This window comes from Poecilia mexicana, unplaced genomic scaffold, assembly GCF_051168715.1.
Source record: "Poecilia mexicana isolate PSO_F unplaced genomic scaffold, ASM5116871v1 scaffold_5, whole genome shotgun sequence".
In the NCBI taxonomy this organism is placed as follows: Eukaryota; Metazoa; Chordata; class Actinopteri; order Cyprinodontiformes; family Poeciliidae; genus Poecilia; species Poecilia mexicana.
In genome coordinates this window covers 29798610-29810308 of record NW_028263374.1, presented here as the reverse complement: position 1 = coordinate 29810308, position 11699 = coordinate 29798610, and the positions used below count along the sequence as shown (strand labels likewise).

At 40.6% G+C, this 11699-nt stretch overlaps 1 long non-coding RNA gene across 1 annotated transcript; it reads right to left on the bottom strand.

The window, feature by feature from the left end:
- Positions 1 to 4824: 4824 nt before the first annotated feature.
- On the bottom strand, positions 4825 to 11354 carry LOC106907062 (uncharacterized). Its single transcript, XR_001415497.2, has 3 exons — positions 10688 to 11354; positions 9723 to 9827; positions 4825 to 5358 (listed from the first exon to the last, which is right to left on the bottom strand). It is a non-coding gene; the product is annotated as an uncharacterized LOC106907062 (long non-coding RNA).
- Between the last annotated feature and the right edge of the window lie 345 nt (positions 11355 to 11699).

The following is an 11699-nucleotide window of genomic DNA, read 5'->3' as shown; positions in this document are numbered from 1 at the left end:
CTGTATTTATTGCATTTTTAGTTTCACTTAGTTGAACTGCAACATGAAAATAAAATATTAAAGGACTATAACCTCTATGCATCACGATTTGAGTTGATTCATGATAATAGGACATTTTTCAGGCTGATGCTGGATAATAAAACAGCCATTAGTTTCCTCTGACAAAACTTTATAAACACAGAAAGATGTCCTCCTTAGGCTTCCATACTTTAAATGAAGGATGTTTTAATTCACAGAGCTTGGAAAACCCCCATAAGACATTTTATAAAGCTTATTCTGTGTTTGGTACCAGATATTTAGACTGTCAGGTTGGTATTAACTGCCACATTCTCAGTTTTAATGTGCACATATATGATAATATTGTGCATTTCCTTCAGTTTGCTTGTCAGGTTTCCTCTGTGTGTTCATTTATTCAGCACCAGTTGGATATAAATGTTATTTCTCAGCACTTCAGAAGACAAATGGATCCAATTCATGCAGATAATCTAATCAGTCCAGTTAATCATGCAGTCAGATTTAAATTCAGCTTCATACACTCCAAATCAATCCTACTTATGACACTGGAGTTGGTGATGCTGTCATGTTCGTAAGGAGCCATCCGTCCTGGCCAGGTGAGCTGGTCAGCCTCACTGCGGTGAAACTGGTGTAGAAACTTAATCGACAACCTTCAGGTCTTCAGGGGGAAACAAATGTCTCAGTAAATAACGAATCAGTCCTAAAAGATTCTGCTTCCAGAAACCTGCAGCTTCTGCAGAGGAAACCAGCAGCCCTCCCCATGCAGCAGCACTGCTGCATTAGTAATTCATCTTTAATTTAAGTGGGAAGGCCTTTCTAGGTGTTAAAAAAACATCCTACATGAAGTTATTATTATATATTATATATTAACTGTGCAGAAAAAGTCCCAAAGGGAGAAAATCTTCTCTACAGGTTTGGGGGAAATGAATTTAATGCAACGTCTCTTCCAGGAAGTCGTTCTCCCTGCTGAATAAATAAAACTCTACATATATGAGGAGTTTTTAAATATTCATATCTGCTGCTGCAGCCGGCGGACGAGAAGCCGAGTACTACAGACAGCAAAGTCAGAAAGTATCAGAACAAAGTCGTTCAGTTTCCATTCAGCAAATCTGAAATTATACACTGAAAAACAGCTAAAAAAATTCAGCCACTTTTCCATTTTACTGGTTCATTCTGTTCTCCTGAGCGTCAGCTCAGATTCTTCTTCTCCAGAGCAGACTTGATGGACGCCCTCATAGCTGCAGATAAACTGCTGCACTGTTTCTGATTTGTTCATCCGTTTTTTGGCTGAACTGTTGCATGTTTAGACAATCATTCCCTCTGGTGGCTGACAGATGCAAATATAGAGAAGAGCTGCAAACACATGAATGATGCAAACGCCAAAACACACAAAACAGAAATGCAACAGAAAAACCCCCTACTGCAAACAAAAAATGCTGCAACCAGAAGATATAGAAGCAAATGGAAAAAATAGCAAATCCCAAACTTTTTCCATAAGCTGTGTGTCCTCCAGGCCACTAGGGGGAGTCTGGAGTCGGTAATGTTACCTAAAGAACTAAGCTGAGGTTTCATAGAAAACAGACCTTTTCTTCCCTCCTACTTTCTTCCTGATATCTTGTTATAGTTGCAGTATGTAACTTTTATAAAGAATGTCTTTTTTACATTTGTTAAAACTCTCACCATGTTGTGACATTTTGCTATGAGACAGATAATCTGTGAAAACATTGATCTCTTCCACTTCCTCCATGAGCTTCTATAACCGTCCGAATAAATTCACCGCTCCAAACCAAAAACAAGCAACCAGGAGTCAAGTCAGGAGGAGGGTCTTAGCGCCGTCAATCAAACTCAAAACTGTTTATCCGTCATCATCAGTGGTTATGCTAATGAGCCTTAGCATTCACAGCAGGCTATGCTAGCTGCAGCGCAGCAGAGAGGAAGGGGGGGAATTGGCAGTGCTACGAGACTGTGACTGTCATTACTAAGACCCGCCTCCTGGCTCTGATTGGTTGTTTCTAGATAGCACTGGAAGAAGCCGGAGTAGCTCAACTTTATCACAGATTATCTCTCAGATTTTACTCTCATAGTGACAGTTTCAACAAAAGGTATGTAAAACAAATTTTTTTTTTAATAAAAGTTACAAACTGCAGCTTTAAATCATGACATTTACAGAGGATGTTATCCTGTATGATTAAGTGATCGACTCCCCCTAGTGGTCTGGAGGACTTCTGTCTTGTTGAGCGCGTTTGCAGCATTTTATATTTGTTGCTATTTGAGGCAGCTTTTGATTTTTGCGTTTTGGAGTTTGCATCATGTTTGTAAAGCTAGTTTGGATTATATGAGTTAAGACAACATTTAATTTCCCTCTTGGATGAATAAAGTTTCTATGAATTTGAGTGAAGTCCACACCCGTCCATCCAGTTTGTGACGCCAGTTGGTGAAGCCATCATGTTTATAAGGATCCATCGAGACGTTGACTCTGCAGCCATCCTCAGCCTGAGAGAATGATGATGACGATGATGGCATCTACGGATGGAACGATGAAGAAGATGAGATTCTAAGTCCAAGTCAAGCTTCAAGTCTTTGAGAAAAGGCTGCGTCTGAAATCTGTTATTTTGCCTGAATCTTGAGTCGTCACCTCCAACCATATTCCCAGTTTAAGTTGTCAGAGTTGCATGAGTCCCTTTAAATCCAGAGATTTTAATTAAAACAGAGCTGATATTTTATTTAAAGAGACCTCAGGGGGACCAGAGGAATACTCCCAGTGACGGCTGCCGGAGTCTTCCTCTGCTGCTTCTGAGGGAAGCTTCCTGCAGAGATGTGTTGCTGTTTGGCTTTCCAGGCGTAATTTGTCGCCGCTGTGCTCTCAGGCTGGCTGCATTATGGATGCGAGTCTGATTCTGCCCGGCTGCAGCAGAGGGATCCCTGTTAACATGCTTCTTGTAATTATTGGATTATTGAGGAGCAGAGGAGCTGGTGGCCAATCTAAACCCTTCACACTCATGATGGCAATCACCGACATCAATCCCCCCCTCCTCTCCTCAGACTGCTGAGTGGAGGAGGCAGAGCTGCTGGGAATCCCACAGTCTGACATTATATAACCGCCTCGCTGCTGCAGTCATCGCTCTCAAGCTGTGACACTGATTAACTGGTGGCTGTTCCCCTGAATCTTTCAGCTCAGCCTCCACATGCAGAAATGAATCAGTTCTCCAGAAAGCTGAAGATACGCTGCGGTTTCCTTAAAGCTGCCATTTATGAAAAACATCAACATGTTTGTTCCGTGGCAGCATGGCAGCTGAGAGGGAGCAAATCTCTGAAACGTTAGCTTCAAACGACTGTGTGTCCCACTGCAGGGAAACCAGTGGGGCAAATTTGAAGCGTTCCCAGGCCTTAAGCACCTCCAGCTACCAGAAAGGACCTGATCTGGCTGCTGATTGGACGCCTTTGGACCAATGGAGGTGCAGCTGCAGTGCTGATTAAAACATCGACGCTGTTTGTAAAACTTTACAGCAATAATTTGGTTTATTTAGCCAGTCACAAAGAAACAAAATGTTGGTGTTAATTTTTCAGTCATATTTTCCTACACTTATAAAAGTCTAAGTTCCAAACTAAATGCTTAATTCATAAGCCAAATATTTAGTTTTCCAACTATTTAGTTAGGAAGCTACATATTTAGTTTCTAACTAAATGTTTAAGACAATCAGAAGTTGTCTGACTTGACTGCAGAGATGCATGTTGATGCAGAAACTATTGCTATAGAAACATGAGTAAATACCCGAAAAGCCATTAAAACTGAACATTTAATGCTTTTAACTGACAGGTTGGACATATGGAGAGGAAATAAACAAACTAATAACAAAAAAAAAATCATTACTTGAGCAACAATTCAGTCTCACCAGGAGTGGAGTTGGGGTTAACATAAACCCAGCTTTTATTTTGATATTCCACTTATGGGCAAGCATTTTATAAATATTTAGCTCTAGATCTAGAGATCTATGTAAATAACAAGGAAATTATTCAAACCATGAACACAGAGAAAACTAAGAGTTCAAACACAGATCAGTTTAGTGTTTATTCAGATCATCTTTGTCTGATATTATTATTGGACTGATGATCTGATGACCAAGGAAACAGAAGAAACCTTTAAGGAGATAAAACACACATTTTCACAGAAATGTGGATTATTTAAAGGAGTGTTATGAGTTTTCCTCACACGTAGTTCCGTTTTATACCAAGTAATTATGTTAACTTCAATTGTTATAAAAATACTACATACATCAAACAGGACATAAAATAAATTTGACTTTGTAATTTAACTAACTTGAAATTGGGTCTGTGTCTCTTTAAGAAGCTCCTACTTTTTCTGAAACAACATGGCTCCTGTATTAACCCTTTAATGTTTTTACCAGCGTTGCTCTGAGCAGTAGCTCCTATAAAGAGATCAGTCATTCCATCAGGTGTTTGCTAAGTCCTGCTGGCTAGTTTGAAGGAGCTGCGCCTTGAAGGCGGGGCTAGGTCCACCCAGGCGTTTTAGCTGAATGGTTGCCATGGAAATTAAAGGATGTCTCATACATGCATGGAACAATCAATTCAACTCCCCAGTTTTGTTTTAGATGAGGGAATAACATAATGACACGGCATGGAGCTAAAAAAGTGGATTTTACTTGATACTGCCCTTTTAATGAACAGGTTGAGTTCTGCCCTGAGAGACAGTCGGAAAGAGTGTTTGTAAAAAACTGATTGATTTATTGATTAAAATTCCTCCAGTAGTGAAATTTATTACTATTCCAGTAGTTTAGGAGCTGAATGAAGGATGGATGGTCAGAGGGAAGGATGACACTTTGCCCCTAAAAACTAAAATAAACTTCAGCTCCAAACTTCAGTCTGAAGCTCCTCCTGCGTTTTCTGCCTCCATCTTGTTTTTAATAAAGGAAAATGACTGAATGTGTGTTCCTGCTGCCTCTGAGCAGCTGCTAATGTATATCCTATATTTAAACATTGTGTAACCATGGCAACGAGCGTGTGCGTCGCCACACGACTGGAGGAGAAAATGACAGGTTAAACATCTCAGTGAAGCCGATCCACAGCATTGGTTTTGCTGCCAGACCCGCTTGGTTCTGAACAGACCAAGTTCTGGTTCTGATCCATTGAGCAGCTGATCTGATGGACATCTGGAGATATTCTCACCTGGAATCAACTTCAGGATAAACCAGGAGGATGAGATGGACCGGTTCTGTTTCGGTGCTGTCCCGGTCTGTGTTCTGCTGCTGTGTTTGGTTCTGTTCGGTTCTGATCCGAGTTGTTCAGGTTTCTTTGTGTTCCCAGCAGCAGGAAGGTGACACAATGCTGCAGAGACACAAATAAGGATAAAAAACTTGGAAAAATCTAATGTTTTCCAAACCTTCAGATATCGTTTTTACTATATCAATAAATCAATAAATCGTATGATCAATTAACACAAACTTAATAATTTCCATTTGAATGATTTATCATTTCTCTCTACCAAAAACTTCATAATTCATTTTATTTGTTTTTTCTGTTTTGTTTACTAGTGTTCATTAGAAATTAAAGTTTGTTGATATTTGCTATTACTGTTATATTTCTTGAAAATGGTCTAAAATCAACAATATTATTGTTTATCACGATAACTTCTGGGATAATTTATTGTGTCCAAAAGAACAAATAAAGTGAATCATAAAGTCTCTGTATGTAAAAGGTTTAGCTGAGAAAAAAGCACCAAAATAAAAACTTTAGTCATCCAGTTTTTGATAAAAAGAAAAAAGTTATACATCATGTAAATGGAAATTATTGATCTTGTTTTAATTTATCACTAGATGAATTGATGCTTATTGCGTTTGGATCTGAACTGGGAGCACTGCAGTAAAAACCTTTTTAAAAAATGAAAAAACAGAATTTTCTAAAAGTAACAGTTAATTTCTCTTCTCAGAACTCTGATTCAGTCTCCTCGTTACTTTGACTGAGCCCGTGGTGTTAGATTATGGCCAGATTTTGTAGCTGGATAACTCTCAGCAGAGGAAGTGGAGAAAACGGATGATTAATGATCTGTGAACCAGAATGAGCCACGCTCTCCCCTCAGCCTGCCTCAGACAGGCAGCGAAGAGGTTAATCCATAGGAAGCTGAGATGTGGGTGTCAGGTCGGATGCAATCGATTCAAAACAGACGAGAAAGTTAGAAAGTAGGGACAGAGACGCAGAGGGGGCAGGTAGAGAGGGGGCGGCAGACAATAAGCTCGACTGATCTGAATCCTATTCATAATTCTCTGCTGGGAGGCCGGTTAGCTGAAGGCGGCGGATGATGATAGATGGAAGGAAAGAGGGGGAGAAGGTGTGGGAGGAAGAGACAGAGACAAAGGGAAGGACAGGAAGGGTTGGAGTCTCTGAGGGGGAGGGATGCTGGGGATTAAAGGCAGCTCTGCTTCAATCGGAGGGACACAGAAAAATCACAGCAGCTCCGTGGTTTGATTCCTGTACTATCAAAAATCAGAACAAGCGTCAGCCTGCAGACCCACACATGCACAGCAGGGGGCAGCGCAGTAATGGGATTACAGGCTGCAGAACCGGGCAGACATCAGAACATGCAGGCAGGTTGGAGAATGAGAGGAAACGAGATGCAGAGACCGAAATGTTCCCTTGTTACCAACTGACAACTACCAGCCTTAAAAACATTTTATATGAAATTAAAATGTAATAATTGTGATGTTGGACATCTGCATGTTTTTATGTTCTGCAGAACAGGAACCACCAATAATGCTGAGCCAGGCATGATTACTTTAATCTGTTCCTGTTTTAAAAATTAAATTAATAAATCAATAAGTCTATCTTAAATTTCTGCTGCAGCAGCTGGATGGTCCTGATACTGATCGTTAATCTGAATGAGATGAATGATTAGAAGCGTCACATTGAATAAGTTATTTAAATTTTTTTATCCTGTTTGTTCATGAATATACTAAAATATTTACTCTCACACCATAAACTGTAACACTTCCATAAACCGGATCAACTAAGTTCAGTTTATTCACACTTCACAAAATATTCCCAATAATATCCTGAAGACGAAAATAATATCAACATATTGATCCAATTATAAAGACAGGTTCAAATTAATGAGCACAATTCAATCCTAATTACATCATAATCTGTCCATCATGTAACAAAAAGTATCAGGAACTTCTGACTGGATTGAGGTTTGGACTTTCAGTTCTAGTGGTTCTGGTTTCAGTGGTTCTCTTGCCTGTTGCCTAGGTTACCAATTTTAATAATTTCTTTCATTCAGCCTAAAGTTCTGCAAAATGTTTTTATATCCTTGCAAAATGTTTTTATATCCTTGTAATTTTTGGTCACAATTAAACATTTATAATCTTCAAACAAATGGAAAAACAAAATGGTTCAGTTTAACTAAACAAATACAGATTTTAGAGTAGCCTAGTCAAAGTTAGATGTTTTCATTGCATTGTTTGAGTGAGTCAACCTGCAGCCTGTTCAGCAGACAAAGATGTGATATGAGGTAAAGATAACCCACTCGGATCAACATTTGGGCTTAATGGTCGTCCTCAGAGTTTTCTGCAGGAAGAATCATCCACTTCCAGCTCCGTCTTGGTGAAGCAGCTTGTTGAGTTTGGATCCTGAGCTCTGAGCCTGGATGTCTGAGTGTTTTCATAACTGGCCAAACCACAGAGAGCAATCAGCCACTCTGCTGTCCTCATTTCCACCGTTTCAGATCTTTAAATGTCATTTTACTGAAAGCTTTGGAGCACCAGAGCCGGATCAATTTCCTCCAGTCAGAAACATCAGCGTGAGTTTTTAAATCAATGCTGCTGCTGGTTCGGTCGGCCTGGTTTCCCCGTTTCCATCAGCCACGCTGACGGTCCCCACAAGGAGCAGTGGGTCCCCACAACGTAGTATGTATCAGGAAAGTGATCCCCAAAAAGTATTACAAACAAACGCGCACACACACACACACACACACACCCACACACACACACACACACACACACACACACACACACACACACACACACACACACACACACACACACACACACACAGAGGCTAATTAACCCAACAGTCGTGTTTTTGGGAGTACCCAGAGAGAAACGATGCATGCTGGAAGAACAAGATGTTTTCATTCACAGTTCTGTTTTCTGGATTCATTGTTTGACTTTCTTCTGTAAACAATGTGAGCATGAATGAAGAACTAATTCTGCTGTAAATCCTCCAACTGACGGCCTAAAACTGCAGCTTTTCCCAGATCTCTGGAAGAACAATCGCTGCTTCTCTCAGTTGTGAAGAAGTATTTTTATTTCAGGCCGTAAACAAGATCCAGGCTCAAACATAAACCGTGTGACCACACCAGAAGGACAGTGTGACGGTGTCAGAGCAGAACGTTCTCCATATGCGGGTAGAAATCGTGGCAGTCGAGCTGCTGCAGCTTCTAACAGTCTAAATATGGATGTTGGGAGCTGGTCTTTGTTAGGAAACTGCAGGCCTGCTGTGTAAACATCCAGTCACACACACACTGATGGAAAACTCCCTGCACTGATGCTGGGGGTGAAAAATGTATCCCAGCCCGAGCTGCAGATGTATGAGTTGATAATAAAAGTTTCTCTGTGTGGCAGGAGGATCTGCAGGAAGAGGTTTATGATGGTTATGGAGGATAAGCAAGAGTTTAACGGTCCTGAAGAGTTCCTGTTAGCCAGCCTGCGCTGATCCCACTGATAGAGTTACATAACGCAGAACAACAGCCCAGCATTAACTGTGCCAATTTGGCCCATCGAGGACTCGGACCGGCAGGCTGACGGGTCGCCTGCCCACCCAGAGGCTAACACAGAGAGACAGAGGAGCGTGCACGTTCATGGATGTGTGCACGAAAGGATAATCAATGAACCCAACAAGCAGGTCATGTGACTACAGAGGGAGCATGTAGACCCTGCAGCAGGTCCGACCCAGAGGAAACATGGACCGCTTCGCTAAACAGCTCCAATATCAGGAAATAAACAGTAAATGATTATTTAGTTTATTATAAAAGATTCTAAAAGTTTTACTGCTTCTCTGCAGTCTGACTCACTCCTTCAACCACATGAATCCCTCTGGTGTGGAGCAACACTGCCCCCGCGTGGAGAAACAAATAACTGCAAGTCTTATTTTAGATTCCACCTCAAACTTTTTGACTTAAGCGGCCAGAATTAGATAACTTAAGCAACTAAGATCTGCTTAATTAAAAATATAAAATATTCAACAAAACAGAGACGCCTCTGGTACCACCCCTCCCCTCATGGTAGCTGGAACTGGAGAGGACCAGCGTGGAAGAGGAACATCGTTTTCTGTACTGCTGGACTTCCACCATGAGTTCACTGCATTTCTTCTTGTATATTTCAGAAGTGGATGTGTTTTACTTCCCCACTGTGTCTCACTGATGTCAAACTGCAGCATAGCTCTGAACAAATTAGACAGTATTCTATCTTGGTAGAGCAGTCGGTTGCAGAGGGTCATTGTATGTTTGTGTGAGTCTGGTTTCCAGAGAGGATTATCTGCAGAGGGCGCTCCTGACCATGTGCTGCCTTCACATCTGCAGCAGACTCCATCATCAAGCCACCGAGGATTTAAAGATCGTTATTCCTCAGATTAACCTCATGGCAGTCTCCTGTCTCCTAGTGAAGATCCTACCACTAATTACTGTGAGTTAAACTCACCTCCACTTTCTCTGCACTCAGGTCTGTCTGAAAAGCTTTTCAGATCTTCCTCCATGTTTGCAGTTTGCCATCTCTGCACCTGAACCCTCACCAGACCATCTGGACCTGTGCAGGAAGAAGAGCTTCTTCAGTCGCACATTTTTGCATCTTGGAAATAAACTGCCTTTTACTTTCAAATGGGATTCTGCATGAAAGTGCAGCATTCCTGGTTTTATTGGCTTCTTCAAGGGAGTAAATCCCATCTCATGATTGGGGGGGACAATAAACAAGGACATTTCTTAAGCATAGTTTTTTTGGGTTGGGTGGGTGGTCAGAAAAGTTACGGTGAAATGTAACGTGGTTTAAAAAGTTTTTAATGTGTTCAAGCTGCAGGACCAAAAATGTCTAGTAAGTGGTAATGTACAACAAACGTGTTTTTCTCCATCAACAAATTGTTGAGACCCATAGCAGTCAAACTAAAATTCAAATGTTTAGATCTGAGTTTGGTTCAGTCACTGATCCAATCTCTGCTACACCTTTACAAAATGTAAGACTCTAAATAAAAACAAGTTTTAATGAGTGACTCCACTTAATAAAATTTCTCATAAATATTGTAATGGCTCGCAATACAAGTTATGTGTTTAAATTATAACTTAAGTTGCTTTATTTTTAAACCTTTTTTGATTTTCCCATGTCCTGGATGGCTGAGAACCTGGTAGGTGAATATCTGGGAAGTATCATAACTTAAACTTATCGCTCAGAGCACCAGGGTTTTTATGGAAAAAAGAGTTTATCGTGTGGTTTTAAATGCTCTATGTTGAAGACAGTAAGAAATAAGGGCATACTTTGTTTCAGCTGCTCTGCAGTATCGCCCCTCTGCTCTCGGCTCCCATACAGAGCTGTCGGCTAGTGCTAACGCTCAGCCCCTCCAGTTTCAAACTAGAGTTAAAGGTGTTACATGTCTTTTGCTTTAAGTTTGTACTTACTGGAGGGTTTTATGTTTGTACTGCAGAGGCACAGCTAACAGCTAGCTGCTAGCTCCTCACTTCGGCGGTACCGTTCGGCTGCTGTTGCTCCTCCTACACTTTGGACTGAACCATTGTTCTAACAATGGGAGGGGGCTATTGTGTAAATACAAGGGTTTCCTTCATGATTTCTTTTTCCTTTTTATGGGGGGGGATTTACGCCCATGGGTTTTTTTTTTTTGGTTGTATCCTCTCAGTTCCATGTTACCTAAAATCCCTCATCTTGTCTGCTCAGACATTACCCTTGGCACAGCTGTAGCTCCTTTACTCAGCAGGTTTCATCAGGAGGAGCGTCTGCAGCCAGTGAAGTGAAGGAAGCGGCTGAAGGAAATGCTGAGTAATGATAACAGTTATTTTTTTGGATTACCACTCGCCTATGTGTTGTCATTTCCCATAATGCAGAATTTAATGACTTCTTATCCCACTGTCACAACTTTGTTTCAGTTTTTATCGAAAGATGAAACCAACCAGCCTGAGCACAGACAGCTGGAGGACAAACGGACGGAGTCACAGAATCAGATTAGCTTCAGACTGAGAAAGTTTACCTGCAGGAAGAAAGGTCAGCATGTCTTGTCCAATCTGTTATTTATTTAAGCAAATGAGATATGAAGAAAAAAATTCTGATTTACAATAAAAAATTAAAAAAACAATCAGTAACAACACTGTTGTATCAGTAATGTTTTTACTGTTTTATGACTTCAAGGGCATAAGATAAAATTGACATTAAATGTGTTAGTTGAATCATGAGCAGCTCCTCCTCTGGTGGACGACAGACTCAGGACATTAAGTATTGATCAGAAATTATTGGCTGGATTTAAAAACAGTATAAAGTTTTGTTAGTGTTAGTTGAGATGTCAGTAAGAAGCAACAACCCGATAGTCAAACCAACATTTCACTTTATTCTTATTGATACAAAAAAACGTAAAAAACTGTTCATCACAATACAGAACTTTATCACAGAGGATGGTTTTTA